An 18,581-nucleotide genomic window follows, 5' to 3' on the forward strand; every position below is an offset into this window, starting at 1 on the left:
GTCTCCAGCTTGTGCTCCTGTTTGGCACAGACATGTGTTGGTAGCAAAGGCTTATGTCTCTTTTAATTAAATGATAAGGAGACACTGGGCTGTTGCAGTATCATCAAACCAAACAATCTACATACCCCCCATCTTAGAGGGACACAACTAATAGAAACCGGAATCACTAAAATAAACAAAGGAAGCTGAACAAGTTAAATAATAATGTTGCCACCCGTGCCAACCATGCACTCCTATCCCTGCGATGCCCACTAGTTGCAGAAGATAGCAGAGGTTTTTACTTTCTTCCGTACTGTGTTTCCTGCTTTCTTCATGCTGTTATGCAGGCCCCCACCTGCCAAGAATGAGGCACATATATTTTGCCACATGGACATTAAATTTTAAAATTGTTACTGGGAAGAAAGAAAGCCAATTACAAGGGGTTGCCAAACCTCTGACTGGAAAGACATTTTTTGCATACTAGCAGACAGTGTTGGAACAAAGGACCCGGTCCCTGCTCCCCAATACAGAGTCATGTGACCACCTGCTGGCCAACTAGGGAAGCTTTAAACTGGAGAACCAGTATTGAAATTCGGAAAGCTCTTTGCTCCTGGACAGAGAACATCTCTCTCCTGTCTGCTACCATCTCTTTCACACGGAACTGAAGACCCATTGAGGACACATGAACCCCAAGACAGAAATGTCTCCTACAGTGAACAAGGTTTAAGAAGAATACTGGGCCCCAACGAAACGCAAGATCTACCTACAAGCAAGGACTACAGCGAGCTCGAAGCACAGTAACAAAAACCCCTCTTCAGAGATTGCCTCAAACCTCTCCACTAATTTTCTTCTGCTCTTTTCTATCTTTATTTGTGCGCATCGAGTATGCATGATAGCGTGGAGTATGGCGTGTATCCGTAGGCATTAACCGAATTAGAGTTTAAGTTTCAATAAAATTTCACCTTTCTTCTTTAAACCTAAGAAATCCTGTTTGTGCTCATTTCTTTGCCTTATAATTGGAAAGTGGTGAACAAGGATTCACCAAGGGGGATCTCAGAACACAGTGTGTTTAAAATTAAACCCTGTTACAATAAGACTAGGTAAAGGCAAAAAGGGACCTCTGGACACCTTTCTCACCTGGTCGTATAAGTGGGGTCCGTTGACTTAATCCACAGAAAGACGAGTGCTTGTGTCTTTTTAAGTGGCACTATCTTTTAATGCCAGGAGATCTTGGCTTGTGCCAGTTTTGCCCGATGTCGTTAAGACCCAACTACACCTTTCACAACGAAACGTTCAGAAGAAAAACAAAATATGTACCCACAAAATTTCTGCAATGAAGACTTTGGTCCTTAAGGTATGTTTTCTGATCAAGGAAACAAGCATAACACAGAGAAGTGTGAAGTGACACATTTTGGTAGGAAGAATAAGGAGAGACAATATAAACTAAATGGTACAACTTTAAATGGAGTGCGGGAACAGAGACGCCTGGGGTCATATAAACATTTTTTGAAGGTGGCCGGATAAGTTGATAATGCTGTTGTAAAAGCATATGGGATCTTTAGTTTTATAATTAGAGGCTTACAGTATAAAGCCAAGCAAATTATGCTAAACCTTCATAAAGCACTGGTCAGGCTTTAGTTAGAATATTGTGTCTAATTCTGGGCAAAAAACTTTAGAATTAATGCCAAGGGCAATTTGGGATGGGCAATAAATATTGGCCTTCCAGTGACACCCACACCCCATGAATGAATAAACAGAGAGACATTGATGAGGGTGTGGCAGAGATTTACCAAAATGGTCCCAGGGATGAGGGACTTGGCTTATGTTGAAAGACTAAAGAAGCTGGAATTGTTCCCCTCAGAAGCAGAGAAGATTAATTGAGGTATTCAAAATTATGAGGGGGAGTCGATATAGTAAATGAGGAGAAGCTGGTTCTACTGCTTGGAGAGAAACAGGTTAAAGGTAATTGGGTTAGTGCGGGAGAAGAATTTTTTCACTCAATGAGATGTCATGATCTGGAATGCATTGCACAAAAGAGTAGAAGCAGATTCAATAGTAACTTTCAAAAGGCAATTGGATATCATAGAAGCTTGCAGTACTGAAGGAGGCCATTCGGCCCATCACATCTGTGCTGGCTCCTTGAAAAAGTTGTCCAATTGGTCCCACATCCCAGCATTTTGCCTCAAAACTTTAAGTACTCCTCAAGCTCACATTCTCTTCATTATTTTTTCCCCAAAGCAGTTGGGCTGAGCTTTATCGCTCCTGCCATTGCCCTGGCCACACACTCCCACACATTCCTCTCTCCCTCAGCAAGGAATGTCAGCGTCACGTGACAGCCAACCCCCACCCCCCCCAGGGCAGTGCTGCCCTGAACACGCCCCCTCGCTAAACTGACAGCCATTGTGTCCAATCAGAAGAGCGAAGCTGACAGAGGCGGGGCCATCAGTCGGCCAGTCGCTGGCGAGTGGGCGGGAGTTGCCGGACGTCACGTGATGTGCAGTGACTGGTGGCCGGGGAGCGGCTTGCTGAGGCGGCGCCGGAGAAAGTGAGTGAGTGAGGGGCGGCCGGTGTCTTCTCCCTGATCCCCCAACACCCCACCCCGGGGCTTCCATCGCGCGGTGGGGCCGCCGCCCCTCCGCCCGAGAGCGGGTCGTTGTTTGTGGCAGGCAGGTGGGTGCGGCGGAGCCGGGGTCCGCTGAGGGAGTCCCGGGCTGTGAAGTTGAGGAGGAGCCCGGTGCGGGAGGCGGGTGAAGCGGGTCGGGGTCCCGGGGAGGCAGAGCGGGCGGAAGGGACCGTTAAAACAGACGCGTGTGTTGGTGTACGTACCCGGGGTCAAAGGGGGGCGCGCGCTCCCCTGCTCCTGGGGCATCAGGGAGGCGATTTGGCAAAGATTATTGGTGGGAGACCCGCTCTCCTTGCCCCTGCCCACACCCCCCCCCGCTCTCCTTGCCCCTGCCCACCCCCCCTGCTCTCCTTGCCCCTGCCCACCCCCCCCCCGCTCTCCTTGCCCCTGCCCACCCCCCCTGCTCTCCTTGCCCCTGCCCACCCCCCCCGCTCTCCTTGCCCCTGCCCACCCCCCCCGCTCTCCTTGCCCCTGCCCACCCCCCCCGCTCTCCTTGCCCCTGCCCACCCCCCCCGCTCTCCTTGCCCCTGCCCACCCCCCCCGCTCTCCTTGCCCCTGCCCACCCCCCCCGCTCTCCTTGCCCCTGCCCACCCCCCCCGCTCTCCTTGCCCCTGCCCACCCCCCCCGCTCTCCTTGCCCCTGCCCACCCCCCCCGCTCTCCTTGCCCCTGCCCACCCCCCCCGCTCTCCTTGCCCCTGCCCACCCCCCCCGCTCTCCTTGCCCCTGCCCACCCCCCCCGCTCTCCTTGCCCCTGCCCACCCCCCCCGCTCTCCTTGCCCCTGCCCACCCCCCCCCGCTCTCCTTGCCCCTGCCCACCCCCCCCGCTCTCCTTGCCCCTGCCCACCCCCCCCGCTCTCCTTGCCCCTGCCCACCCCCCCCGCTCTCCTTGCCCCTGCCCACCCCCCCCCGCTCTCCTTGCCCCTGCCCACCCCCCCGCTCTCCTTGCCCCTGCCCACCCCCCCGCTCTCCTTGCCCCTGCCCACCCCCCCGCTCTCCTTGCCCCTGCCCACCCCCCCGCTCTCCTTGCCCCTGCCCACCCCCCCGCTCTCCTTGCCCCTGCCCACCCCCCCGCTCTCCTTGCCCCTGCCCACCCCCCCGCTCTCCTTGCCCCTGCCCACCCCCCCGCTCTCCTTGCCCCTGCCCACCCCCCCGCTCTCCTTGCCCCTGCCCACCCCCCCGCTCTCCTTGCCCCTGCCCACCCCCCCGCTCTCCTTGCCCCTGCCCACCCCCCCGCTCTCCTTGCCCCTGCCCACCCCCCCGCTCTCCTTGCCCCTGCCCACCCCCCCGCTCTCCTTGCCCCTGCCCACCCCCCCGCTCTCCTTGCCCCTGCCCACCCCCCCGCTCTCCTTGCCCCTGCCCACCCCCCCGCTCTCCTTGCCCCTGCCCACCCCCCCGCTCTCCTTGCCCCTGCCCACCCCCCCGCTCTCCTTGCCCCTGCCCACCCCCCCGCTCTCCTTGCCCCTGCCCACCCCCCCGCTCTCCTTGCCCCTGCCCACCCCCCCGCTCTCCTTGCCCCTGCCCACCCCCCCGCTCTCCTTGCCCCTGCCCACCCCCCCGCTCTCCTTGCCCCTGCCCACCCCCCCGCTCTCCTTGCCCCTGCCCACCCCCCCGCTCTCCTTGCCCCTGCCCACCCCCCCGCTCTCCTTGCCCCTGCCCACCCCCCCGCTCTCCTTGCCGCAGCACAGGTAGATAAGGTGGTTAGGAAGGCATATGGGATACTTGCCTTTTTTAGCCGAGCTGTAGAATATAAGAGCAGGGAGGTTATGATGAAGCTGTATAAAACGCTAGTTAGGCCACAGCTGGAGTACTGTGTCCAGTTCTGGTCACCACACTATAGGAAGGATGTGATTGCACTGGACAGAGTGCAGAGGAGATTCACCAGGATGTTGCCTGGGCTGGAGCATTTCAGCTATGAAGAGGGACTGGATCGTCTAGGGTAGTTTTCCTTCGAGCAGAAAAGGCCGAGGCGGGGACCTAATTGAGGGATACAAAATTGCGAGGGGCATTGATCGGTTAGATCTTAGCAGAGGGGTCAATAACCAGGGGGTATTGATTTAAGGTAAGGGGCAGGAGGTTTAGAGGGGATTTGAGGAAAAAAGATTTCACCGAGGGTGGTTGGAATCTGGATCATGCTACCTGAAGGGATGGAAGAGGCAGGAACCCTCCCAACATTTAAGAAGTATTTAGATGTGCACTTGAAACGCCATAGCATACAAGGCTACGAGCCAAGTGCTAGAAAATGGGATTAGAATAGATAGGTGCTAGATGGCCAGCGCAGACACGATGGGCCTGTTTCTGTGCTATATAACTCTGACTCTAAATGAAGTGCTGTACTTAAAGTGCATCAGGTTAATATTTCAAGGGTATTGAAATGGTTTGAATAAAACCCTGCTCACCATTTGTGGTTAGTCAGGGCTGTGTAGGCTGGGTAACAGACCTGCTATCAAGCTGAAAGTTGGTGGACGTGTGTATTTTGAGACACAAGTATTTTAAGAACTAGTTGCTTCAAATGAATGCTGGTTGTTTATATATCTAACTTTAAAACTTCAGATGATAGCGATGTCTTGGTTGTCTTTGTACCTCTTTTTTTTTTTACTGTGCTGTGGCCTTTTCTTTGGATAACACCCCTTAAGGAAATAGCAGACTTTGTTACATTAGTCACTTTTCCGTCTTGGTGTATAGTTTTCTCTATGCACTTTGGAAACTAACCCAATATAGCTATTTACATCATTGCACCACACATTATTTTTGGTACAAGAGTGAAGTGGTTATTGATATTGGTTGAGAGTTGAGATTCCACCATAGCAATTTGTGAAATTGAATTCCATCGATTTGATGATTTACATGAGAAAGGTGTTGAATTGGCATTTTAAAAAAAAGCTGATTTTCTGATGTTTTGCCATCCCTAACCAGCCTGGCCTATTTGTGAATAGTGTCCTAGTCACGTAATAGCTCCCAATAAACCTACTGCACTAGCTTACCTCAGAGTTCTCATAGGAGCAGGAGACCAATCAATCGTGCCTGTTCCACCATTCAGTTAGAACATAACTGATCTGTACCTCAATCCTATCAACATGTCTTTGCTCCATTATCTCACTACCTTTATTTATCGAACAAAATTCTATCGCTCTCAGTCTTGAAAATTTCAACTGAACCAGCATCCATGGTCTTTTAAGGTAGGATTCCATACTTCAGTTACTCTGATCCCATCCTCAGTAGTTGACTGATGCCCTCTGAAATAGCCTAGCAATCCACTCTATTTCAGAGCAATATATGTGACCTTGTCTTGAGAACAAATTAAAAAAAAACTCTAGTAGCTGCATTGGCATTTTTGTGTTGCCATGCATATTTTAAGCAATTTAGACTAGGAGAAACAAACTTCTGATTCTTATAGTTTTGAGTGTAGGTTGTTTGAGAGGCAGTAAAATTGAATTGTTTACACAATTTATCTTGTGTATGTCTTCCCAGAGTCAGCCGTGACTCAGTTGGTAGCACACTCATCTCTGGAGTCAGTTCAAGTCCCACTCTGCAGACTTGAGTGCAAAAATCTAGGGTGACACTCCCAGTGCAGCACCGAGGGAATGCTGCACTGTCAGAGGTGCTATCTTTCAGTATCCTGGCCGACTTCAACCTTGCCTCAGTTTATCTGCAGCTGAAAACCTCATACATGCCTAGTTACCTCTAGGCTTGATCATTCCAATACACTCAAGTCCAGTCTTGCAAGATCCGTCATCCACAATCTTGAGGTCATTCAACACTCTGCTGCTGGTGTCCAAACCCCCACCAAGTTACATTCGCTTGTCAGTCCTGTGCTTGCTGTTCCACACTGGCTCCCGGTTAACCAATGTCTCTGTTCAAGTTACCATCCTTATTTTCAAATCGCTTCATGGCTTTGCCTTTTCCTATCTAATTTCCCTTAGCCTTATAACCCCCCTTAGATCTCTGCATTCCACAAATCTTGGCCTATTGAGCATTTCTATTAATTACTCCACGATTGGTGGCTATGCCCTCAGTTGCCTTAATCCTAAACTCTGGCATTCCCTCCCTATATCTCTCTGCCTTTCTTTCCTCCTTTAAGATGCTCTTTAAAACCTACCTCTTTGACCAAGCTTTTGGTGATCTGGCCTAATACCTCTATGTGGCTCAGTGTCAAATTTTGTTCCTTAAGGCTCCTGTAAAATGCCTTGAGACATTCCATTACATTAATGGCACCATATAACTGTAAGCTGTTCTTGTAACATGCTCAACAAAGTAGAAGAAATTTACGAAGTTAAATAATCGCACACAAAACCAAAAGGAGGAATGATTTTTGTAATGCAAAGCAAATGAGCAGAAATGCTCTAACAATTCAGTTCAGTAACCTGTAGAAAATACTGCTTCATATTGGTATGAGTTATGGAGTTGGAAATAGGCAGTCTTAATGGTGCAGATGTGTGGTTGGATGGACATCTCTAGGTCAAGTACAACACTAGGGTTACAAACTGCCTGGTTCAGCCTCAGCCAGGGAGAGGAATGGCAAGGGAACAGTGTATGTGAACTGAAAACTGTGCATCTGTCTTTCCAATATTGGAGGAAATTTCTGCTCACCGTCTGTGTTTAACCTGCGATATTCTGTAGTTTCTATTCATATTGCAGAGCAACTCTCAACCATTTGACTTTGTCGACGTGCTTTTGCTGATCTGATTGTTGATCTGGAAAAACTTAAGTCGTGCTTCCACACATCACAATTTAATGTTCATTTGTTGAACTGAGGCATTGAACCTGAATGTTTACCTCACTGGCCTAGAAGAGGCTTGTATTATAAGCAGCTTATAATTTGAAAAGCAACTTGGTTGTCATGTATAGCTGTTAACTTTTTAACATAGCATTTTATCAATACTACACCAGTTGGGTTTCAGTAAGTTAGGGTCAGGTGAGATTCTGGGGGGGCGAAAATGTGGACCACATGAGGCAATTTTAGAGTTTCTGAAAATAGTTACAGCTGTGATGGGGTTCTAGGAAGAAAAACAAGAGAGCGTCAAATGTGATTTCAGCACAGCTGCTTCACACAGCCTTCAATCTAAAATGCATGAAGTGCTACTTCTGGTTCTCATCAAGTGCTGTTTCCTAAGCGTACTCAAATGCACAACATTCGGTTTACAAATGCACTCTTTACCAGTAACTGATTATATATGTAATTCCTTTAAAATGTAAACACTTTTAGACTTAAGATTTATTTAGAAGCAAATTAATCTCCGGGATTGATGTTGATTGAGGCATGCCCTGTACAATTTATGATCAAGCATGTTGCGATGGTAGGCAGAGGAGGGAGGGGAAAAATAAGGCAGGGTTTTCTTCAGCTGGCCCTGGGTTTCTCCTGGTCGTTGGCTGTATGGCTCAGAAAATACTGTGTACCTCCAATCATGGCTGCAAAAACTGGTTAAGATGGATGCAAAAATGGACCATACGAATTAGGAGCAGAAGTAGGCCATTCAGCCTGTCGAGCCTGCTCCGCCATTTAATAAGATCATGGCTGATCTGTTTCTGTCTCGAATTCCACACTCCCATTTACCCCCAATAATCTTTGATTCCCTTGCCTAACAAGAATCTATCTACCTCTGCCTTAAAAAATATTCAATGACCCCGCCTTCACCACCTTCTGAGCAGAGAATTCCAAAGTCGCACAGCCCTCAGAGAAAAAATTTCTCCTCGTCTCTGCCCTGAAAGGGTGACCCCTAATTTTAAAACAGTGCCCCCTAGTTCTGGACTCACCCACAAGAGGAAACATCCTTTCCACATCCACCCTGTCAAAACCATTCAGGATCTTGTATACTTCAATCAAGTCTCCCCTCACTCTTCTAAACTCCAGTGAAAGCAAGCCCAGTCTGTCCAACCTTTCCTCATAAGGCAACCTGCTCATTCCAGGTATCAATCTAGTAAATCTCCTCTGAACCGCCTCCAACGCATTCACATCCTTTCTTAAATAAGGAAACCAACATTGCACACAGTATTTGAGATGTGGTCTCACCAATGCCATGTATAACTGAAGCATAACATCCTTACTTTTATTTTCATTTCCTCTCGTAATAAAGGTACATGCTGTACCTGTATACTAACCTTTTTGTGACTCATGCAGTAGAACACCTAGATCCTTCTGCACCTTGGAATTCTGCAGTCGTTCCTCGTTTAAGAAATACTCTGCTTTTTTATTCTTCTTGCCAAAGTGAACAACTTCACATTTTTCCACATTATACTCCATCTGCCAGATTTTTGCCCACTCACTCGGCCTATCTATATCGGTCTGCAACTTCCTTATGTCCTCTTCACAACATACTTTCCTACATCTGCAAATTTAGCTACCATGCCATTGCTCCCCTTATCTAAGTCATTGATATAAATTGTCAAAAATTGAGGCCCCAGCACAGAACCCTTCGAGACTCCACTCGTCACATCCTGCCAATCAGAAAGGGCCCATTTATGCATACTCTGTTTTCTGCCAGCCAGCCAATCATCTTTGCATGATGAGCTCCTAACCTTTTATGTGGCACCTTGTCAAAATGCCTTCTGGTAATCCAGGTGCAGTATGTCAACGGGCTCCCCTTTATCCACAGCGCATGTTACTCCTTCAAAGACCTCCAATAAATTGGTTAAACATGATTTCCCTTTCACAAAGCCATGCTGACTATTCCTGATTACCTTGAGGTTTTCTAAGTGCCCAGCTATAGCCGCCTTAATGATCAGTTCTAACACCTTCCCCACAACAGATGTCAAGCTAACTGGCTTATAGTTATCTGTTTTCTGTCTCCCGCACCTCCCCCCCACTTCTTGAATAGAGGAGTTATATTTGCTGCTATCCAGTCTGATGGAACCTTTCCAGAATCTACCAAATTTTGACAAATTAACGCCAACGCATCTGTTACCTCATTAGCCACCTCTTTTAAGACCTTAGGATGAGCCTCATCAGGAACAGGGACTGGTCAGCCTGTAGCTCCATTAGTTTGGTCAGTGCCACTTCCCTGGTGATTGTAATTTCACCAAGTTCCTCTCTTCCTTCCACCTCCTGATTTATAGCTATAACTGGAATATTTTTAGTATCCTCCATAGCAAAGACAAGCAAAATATTTGTTCATTTCATCCGCCATTTCCTCATTATTTAGTGATCCAGCACTGAAACAGGCCCTTCGGCCCACCGAGTCTGTGCCGACCAACAACCACCCATTTATACAAACCCTGCAGTAATCCCATAATCCCTACCACCTACCTACACTAGGGGAAATTTACAATGACCAATTTACCTATCAACCTGCAAGTCTTTGGCTGTGGGAGGAAACCGGAGCACCCAGCGAAAACCCACGCGGTCACCGGGAGAACTTGCAAACTCCGCACAGGCAGTACCCAGAATCGAACCCGGGTCCCTGGAGCTGTGAGGCTGCGGTGATAACCGCTGTGTCGCCCCACTATTTTCTACTATTAACTCCCCATTCTCTCTGTCTAGAGGACCAACACTCATTTTACTTACTCTTTTCCCTTTTAAATATCTGTATTTACCTGACGATAAATGATTTTCATTTCTTTGAAAAGTAATTTTAAAAAATCTTTAACAAAATAATAATTGAAGGTTTCTTAGTACAGTTGTCTGTATTAAATTTGATCTAAACCATGGATGCATCAAGCAACAGCCAAAATTGTAGCCATTAGTTGTCTTGTAGTACGATAGAATGATACCAGAACTGAGGTTATACTTATCAGAAAAGATTGAACAGGCTGGGGCTCATTGATTTAGAAGAGAGAAGACTAAGGGGTGACCTAACAGAGATCTTTAACATTATGAAATGTTCTGATGTAGGGAAGTTGTTTCCATCTAGCGGGTGAGGCCATAAATGCGTGGATCTGTTGAGCCGCAAGGTTAGTTTATCTATTATGAATACTTTTTAATTTATCCTTAAATCAGTTTGAGCTCTTGCTTTGAGCCCTTAAGCAACTATTTCCCTTTATAAACATTGGAAGCAATTCACATTTGAACTGCACAACATATATGCACTCCAGTGTGCTGAATGCAAGTGATGGGCCTTCATATCCTGTTCTTGTGGCATTGCATCACATGACAGAACTATTCCCTGATGCTTTTTATTAATCATGCATAAGTGACTGCAAAAGTCTTTTAAAATTTATATTGACATGTGACGCATTTAATCTTCTGAAAATGGTATATCTTAGAAGCAAATTGGATCTATATATTACACCCATTTTTTTAAATTCTGAAATTAACTTCTGATATTTAATGAATTTGACACAAATTGTTTTCTATCCATTTAAGTAAAGAACTACTTTGCTAGAATTGGGCAGCAGGCCTGCATTATGTAGAGATCACTCAATACACTGTAGGCAGAGGAATAATTAATCTTTCATTAAATGTGCATCTCAAGGTGACGATAGCACCTTTCACACTTTGTTTGCTGCAGTGTGATTCCATATACTGGAAAAATATATTAAGGGTCAAACTTGCCATTTCCTGAGCCATAGTTCAACAGCAAAGTTGTTTGTGTGATAAAAGGTTTAGTTTTCTGTGGCAAAAGTAAACTCCTGTAGATGCTGGAAATCTGAAATAAAAACAGAAAATGCTGGAAATCCTCAGCAGGTCTGGCAGCAACTTTGGAGAGAGAAACAGTGTTATCATTTCAGGTCCTTTCGTCGGAACACTTTCTTCGCAGATGCTGCCAGACTTGACGAGCATTACCGGCATTTTAGGTTTCTATTTCAGTTTTCTATGTTATTGGTTCGAATAGCCTCAGTTCATTTACTACTGGCTGCATGAAATCTGATCTTAATACTTCCAAGCAGAGCTGTATAGTACCTAAGAAAAATATTAATTATTTTTGTTTTCAAATCATTCCTGGTGACTATTTACTTAAGATACTACCTAGACTTTTTATAAATTGTTTTGAATGAAAGCAGGAAATGCACCAACTTGTATTTATATAGCACCTTAAATGTAATAAAACATCTCCCAAGGTGCTTCACAGGAGTGTTCTAAAGAGCAAAATTTGACACCGAGCCACATAAGGCGATATTGGGGACAGATGACCATAAGTTTGGTCAGAGATGGGTTTTAAGAAAGGTCTTAAAGAGGAAGGAGAGGTGGAGGGGTTTAGGGTGGGAATTTCAGAGCTAAGTAGCCTGAGTTTAATTAGACATTAAATTAGTCATACTTTTTGCCAGTTTACATCTTAATAAGTGTGAGTCCTGTTGAGTAATGAACGTAGAGTGGGAAGATTCTGGAATCTACTGAAATGAAACAACACAATTCTGATTTTTTATAGACTACCAGTCTAATAGACATTATGCAAATTTAACGAGTCACAATACTAAAGATAAATTATTCTGTTGTTTCAATGTTGCTAATAATGTGTGACATTGTACCTCTTCGGGTTGGGTAGATGTTGCACCTACAAGAAAGACTTGCATTTATATAGCGCCTTTCACAACCTCGGGATGTCCCAAAGCACTGTATAGTTAATGAAGTACTTTTGAAATGTAGTCACTGTTGTAATGCAGGAACTTTGCAGCCAATTTGAGCACAGTGCAGTCTCAAACAGCAATATGATAATGATTAGATGGTCAGTTGAGGGACAAATATTGGCCAGCACACCTGGTCGAACTCCCCTACTCTTCAAAATTGTACTGTGGGATCTTATGTCCACTTGGTTGTTACGGTGCAATTAAAAAAAAAAGTACCATTAAAATGTTCACTATACAGCCCACAAAGTATGTAGAAAAAGGCTGGCCGTTCTGTAAAGTGGTCTCAGGCTAGAAACCTATAATGGTAAGTTACCCTGCATCTTGGATCATTGGCTGAGATTGGGAGCTTGCTGTATGGAAATGTACATGCTCCCATGATGGGGAAAAATTGTTCCTGGTGGTTTGATGTGAAGTGTGTTTGATTTTTGATATTTACTGAACAAAAGCAAAGCTTGTAAGTGATGTTATCCTGCCATCTCGTGTCTGTTGAACCTGGTAATTTGTGGTCTTATTTCAGTTCATGCATTGTCCAGTTCATTACCAATAGCAAATGATTTTTTTAAAGAATTAAATTCCTTTGATCAAAGTTCAAGATTAATAAGACAATCAGCTTTTCACTTGTGATTTGAAATATGTGTAGCAATGTGTTAATGCATCAGTGTACTGGGCTGTCACAAGATGTGCTTTATGAAGCCAAGTATTGTAGAAATACACTGACCGTAAATATTTCATACTGATCTGATTTTTAAGGAGGGCCAGTGTTCTGATTTGCTTTACCCCTTCTGTGATTCTCACAAGGGGACTCTCCCTCGTGTGTTATCAACAGATTTTTTTTGGAAACACTGAACTGTATTGTGTGGTCGTGGAAAGCTGCATTTTTTCTGAATTAGTGGCTTACTCAAGGTCAAACATTTGTCATATCCGTCATACTTTCCCATTATAACACAACACTTTGTTCTACAGTATGTTGGGCTTCTGTTTTCAATTAGACCATGAACTGAAGAATTAATTCAATGAATATTACTGTTTTGTTGATCTCTCCTAAATTGACACGTATCCTATTTGTAGTTCCATTTATATATTTAAAAACATGTACTTTTTCTGAAAATGTCATTGCTGTGATTTTGATAGTGAAATTTAAATGGTATGGATGTCTTTGAAAAGTACCGTACAATTTTAACATAAAAACATACTCGTGAATATTTGAAGAGTTCCGCTCTGAGTCATTCAGAATGTATTGAAAAATGGGAATACAAGTGGGTGCAGTGGCCAGTGCTGTTCTGTTCGGCTGCCAGGGATTGTCAGAATGTTGGGGTAGGAACTGTGCACCATTCTTTGAGATTGCTAGGTAAAAGAAACAGTGGTCTCTGCTCTGTGTCCGTCCTGGTTACCATCTGACAGCAGGGCTGAGACTGGGACCTCTTGGAACAGAGGGTTGAGTCTGTGTGTCACTATATTGTGAGATCTTTACACAGTTTTAACTTTGTGAAAGATAACTGATTTTATATGCTTTTCTCCTGAATTCCTCTGATCTTGCTGTGTCAGATTACTTCCTTACTGGGAGTGTGGGTCAATTACGGGCTACTGCTTCAAAGTTTTAGGATTTCAGATAAAGTTTGAAAGCAGGAGGTTGCTGCCAAAGTGCTGTTTTTTGCAAAGCTTCTAATTTGAAGCCAACACAGCTGACATCTGCTTTAGAGCTGCAACCTAAATTATAGGGGCTATTTTCTCTTGACAGTCAATTAAAAAAAAACTCTCTGAAGTTGTTAATTGTGGTAAAACTCACTTTGTATTTCAAACTTGGTGTTCAGTTTTCAAAAGTGAACTTTTTTAGTCTGCATGTGCCTTCAACTTAACATGAGTCTGGTCTGTTGCATCTTGTGTGCATTTGGTGAGTTGGAAACAGTTGAGTTTTCTTTGCATTTTCTTTAGACAGGATAGTGAGGATCGTTGATTCTGAAAGATTTGCAACTTTTAAAGAAATCTATAAGGTTTTCTTTGAGACATCAGTTAAAGATGATTAACCAGTTGATCTGTTCACAGTGTAAATTAAATACAAATGTTTAAACTGAAGAGATGGTAATCAACTTAACTGCATGTGGTAAGTTTTGACATAGATGGTTGATATGAATGACTCAAAGCAGCTGACAGACAGTAATTTCATAAGGACTTCTTTAAAAAAAAACTGTTATAAAGATTTCTGAACATTCTCTTGATTCAGTCATTTGTTAATATTCTCTACTCCTTCGTTTGATTTGGGCCAGTATATCTGGTTCTACCCATGCCACCAGTGCCCTTTTGCACAAGGCTACCAATGACATTGTTGAGAATGTTATTTTAAAAGAATATGAACAGAAATGTCAGGCTGTTGTAAATTTAGGGAGGACTCTTGACTGTATATGTTAGTCTTGTCCTGAGCTCAATAACTCTTCCAAACTAGAATCATGATGCAGTAGTACCATCATTCATATTTAAATAGAGCCTACTTGAAAAATTGACCAAAATAGTCATGCGAGCTGGTAATTGGATCTTGAAAAATGGATAAGAATTTGCTACAACATATCTGTGCCTTCAGTAGAAGATTACCATTCTTTATACTTCTGTACATGACTGTTAGAATTTCAGATCTCACTCAGTGTTTGTCTCATGTTTGCAACAAAATAGCAATTTCAGAAGTAGGGGGGGGGGGGGGGGGGGGGGGGGGGGGGGGGGGGGGGGTTCACTTCCCTATGAATTAAAACCAGCAACCTTTATGTACATGAGACTGTCGCAATTTGTGGAACTAATGGTTATTGTTTAACCACATAATATTGTGCAGGAGACCACTTGGGTTGCCTGTTACAATCTCCTATTTGCTTTGAATAGTGGAAGTACTGTCAGGCAGTTATCATTGAGGCTAAAAATTATATAGCTAAGATTCCTGCTTAGAAGCAGAAAGATGCAGCAAACTACATGATGTAGGCCAGTTGGTTCCCACACCACGAGGGGAAAACCTACTTGGCTTCGTCCTCTCCAATCTGTCTGCCACAGATGCATATGTCCGTGACAGTATTGGTAGGAGTGACCACCGCACAGTCCTTGTGAAAACAAAGTGCCGCCTTCACATTGAGGATACCCTCCATCGTGTTGTGTGGCACTAGCACGTGCTAAATGGGATAGATTTAGCAAAGCAAAACTGGGCATACATGAGGCACTGTGGGCCATCAGCAGCAGCAGAATTGTACTTAACCACAATCTGTAACCTCATGGCCCAGCATATCCCTCACTCTACCATTACCATCAAGTCGGGGGATCAACCCTGGCTCAATGAAGAGTGTAGGAGGGCATGCCAGGAGCAGCACCAGGCATATCTCAAAACCTTAACCTGGTGAAGCTACAACACAGGACTACTTGCGTGCCAAACAGTATAAGCAGCTTGCGATAGACAGAGCTAAGCGATCCCACAACCAACGGATTAGATCTAAGCTCTGCAGTCCTGCCACATCCAGCCGTGAATGGTGGTGGACAGTTAAACAACTAACTAACTGGAGGAGGTGTCTCCACAAATATCCTCATCCTCAATGATGGGGGAGCCCAGCACATCAGAGTGAAAGATAAGGCTGAAGCTTTTGCAACACTCTTAAGCCAGAATTGTCAAGTGGATGATCCATCTCAGCCTCCTCCTGAAGTCCCCAGCATCACAGATGCCAGTCTTCAGCCAATTCGATTCACTCCATGTGATATCAAGAAATGACTGAAGGCACTGGATACTGCAAAGGCTATGGGCCCTCACAACATTCCGGCAATAGTATTGAAGACCTGTGCTCCAGAACTTGCCGCACCCTCTAGCCAAGCTGTTCCAGTACAGCTACAACACTGGCATCTACCCGACAAAGTGGAAAATTGTCCAGGTATGTCCTGCCCACAAAAAGCAGGACAGATCCAACCTGGCCGATTACCGCCCTATCAATCTACTCTCTATTATCAGCAAAGTGATGGCAGGGGTTGTCGCCAGTGGTTTCAAGCAGCACTTGCTTCGCTATAACTTGCTCAGTGATGCTCAGTTTGCATTCCGCCAGGGCCACTCAGCTCCTAACCTCGTTACAGCCTTGGCTCAAACATGGACAAAAGAATTAAACTCGAGGTGAGGTGAGAGTGACTGCTGTTGACATCAAGGCAGCACTTGACTGCTTATGGCATCAAGGAGCCCTAGCAAAACTGAAGTCAGTGGGAATCGGAGAAAACTCTGCACTGGTTGGTGTCCTACTTAGCGCAAAGGAAGATGGTTGTGGTTGTTGGAGGTCAATCATCTCAGCTCCAGGACATCACTGCAGAAGTTCCTCAGGGTAGTGTCCTAGGCCCAACCATCTTCAGCTGCTTCTTCAATGACCTTCCTTCAATCATAAGGTCAGAAGTGGGGATGTTCGCTGATGATCGCACAATGTTCAGCACCATTCGTGACTCCTCAGATACTGAAGCAGTCAGTGTAGAAATGCAGCAAGACCTGGACAATATCCAGGCTTGGGCTGATAAGTGGCAAGTAACATTCGCGCCACACAAGTGCCAGGCAATGACTATCTCCAACAAGAGAGAATCTAACCATCTCCCCTTGACATTCAGTGGCATTACGATTGCTGAATCCCCCACTATCAACATGCTGGGGGTTACCATTGACCAGAAATTGAACTAGAGGAGCCATATAATACTGCGGCTACAAGAGCAGGTCAGAGGCTAGGAATCCTGCGGTGAGTAACTCTCCACCTGACTCCCCAATGCCTGTCCACCATCTACAAGGCAGAGGTCAAGTGTCTGATGGAATACTGTCCACTTGTGTGGATGGGTGCAGCTCCAACAACACTCAAGAAGCTTGACACAATCCAGGACAAAGCAGCCTGCTTGATTGGCACCCCATCCACCACCTTCAACATTCAAACCCTCCACCACAGTGGCAACAGTGTGTACCATCTACAAGATGCACTGCAGCAATGCATCAAGGCTCTTCTAACGACACCTTCCAAATCTGCGACCTCTACCACTTGGAAAGGATATAGGCATGGGAACTCCACCACCTGCAAGTTCTCCTCCAAGCCACACACAATCCTGACTTGGAACAATATCGCCGTTCCTTCACTGTTGCTGTGTCAAAATCCTGGAACTCCCTTCCTAACAGCACTGAGAGTGTACCTACCCCACATGGACTGCAGCAGTTCAAGAAGGCAGCTCACCACCACCTTCTCGCGGGCAATTGGAATGGGCAATAAATGCTGGCCAAGTCAGCGACGTCCAAATCCCATGAAAGAATAAAAAAACGACATAGACAAAGATAAAAGCAGTATACATGTGGGTGCTGAGAAAGCTTCACTGTATTTATTACATTAATAATTTGTGGAACTCTTGGGGAGGAAAAATGTCTTGCATAGATTTCTTGATGCAAAGTGGAATTTCTAAGTTGACAGGAGAATGAAAATGACACTGACAAACTGAAGCAAACTGAATAAAAATAATGATGTAAAGCCTTAGTTTTCCAGCCCAGACGACCTTTTGAGTAAAGTTTGTCAAGTTCAGAAATCCTCCTTATTCTTCCAACCAAAATGTACCACCTTGTACTTCATTGAGATTCATTTGCCAGTTACGTGCCCATTTTGCAAGTATAATAATGTCTTCCTGTATTTTGTTGCAGTCCCCTCATATTAACTACACTACCAATTAAGTATCATCTGCAAATTTTGAAATTGTATTTGCAATTCCAGAATGTAAATCATGTATGTAAATGGTGAACAACAGTGGTCCCAGGACCGATCCCTATGGAACACCACTTTCCTCCATTTGCCAGTCTGAGTACTTTTAACCCCTACTTCTTTAGCCAGCTTGCTGTCCATTCTGCTGCTTGTTCCCTGACTCCACGTGTTCGGGCCTTAATCATGAGTCTACTATGTGGTATCTTATCAAAAGCCTTTTGGAAATCCAAATATATTCTACTGCATTGCCCTTATCTACTCCTGTCAGTTCAAAGAATTCAGTTAGGTTGGTCAAGCCTGACCTTTCCATTTGAAATTCCTCCTGACTCTTATATTTTCAGTTTCCAGATGTTTTTCTATTGCATCTTTGAGTAAGGATTCCATTATCTTGCCTACCACCAATTGGTCTGTAGTTCCCTGGACTTGTTCTACCTTCCTTTTTAAATATCAGAATCACATTAGCTGTCTGCCAATCCCCTAGCAGTATTTCCTTTTATTTTTATTTGTTTGTTTATATATATATATATATATATATATACACACAAAAAAAATGGTACCACTGCTCTCTCCAGCTTTTAATATGTGCAAGTGCAATCCAGCTGGACCAAGGGATTTGTCCCCTCTAAGTTCCATTAATTTATCAATTGTCTATTAATTCTTTGCCTTGTATATAGTTAACACTTGTGACAAAGTTTCTGCATCCTGGCTAATCTACAGATTCAAGAACATATGAATTAGGAGCAGGAGTAGGCCACATGGCCGTT

General features: G+C 44.9%; 1 protein-coding gene across 6 annotated transcripts in view; it reads left to right on the forward strand.

The window, feature by feature from the left end:
* The first annotated feature begins 2,448 nt into the window (after positions 1-2,448).
* ppfibp1b (PPFIA binding protein 1b) overlaps positions 2,449-18,581 on the forward strand; it is a 180,907-nt gene continuing 164,774 nt past the window's right edge. For 3 of the 6 annotated variants that reach the window (XM_068050202.1, XM_068050208.1, XM_068050207.1), the window contains exon 1: positions 2,469-2,649. The gene's annotated coding sequence lies outside the window, so the exon portion shown is untranslated. Of the gene's footprint in view, positions 2,650-18,581 lie in introns of all 6 variants that reach the window. The other 3 variants (XM_068050205.1, XM_068050203.1, XM_068050206.1) reach the window with 3 other exon arrangements.

This window comes from Heterodontus francisci, chromosome 18 (genome assembly GCF_036365525.1).
Source record: "Heterodontus francisci isolate sHetFra1 chromosome 18, sHetFra1.hap1, whole genome shotgun sequence".
In the NCBI taxonomy this organism is placed as follows: Eukaryota; Metazoa; Chordata; class Chondrichthyes; order Heterodontiformes; family Heterodontidae; genus Heterodontus; species Heterodontus francisci.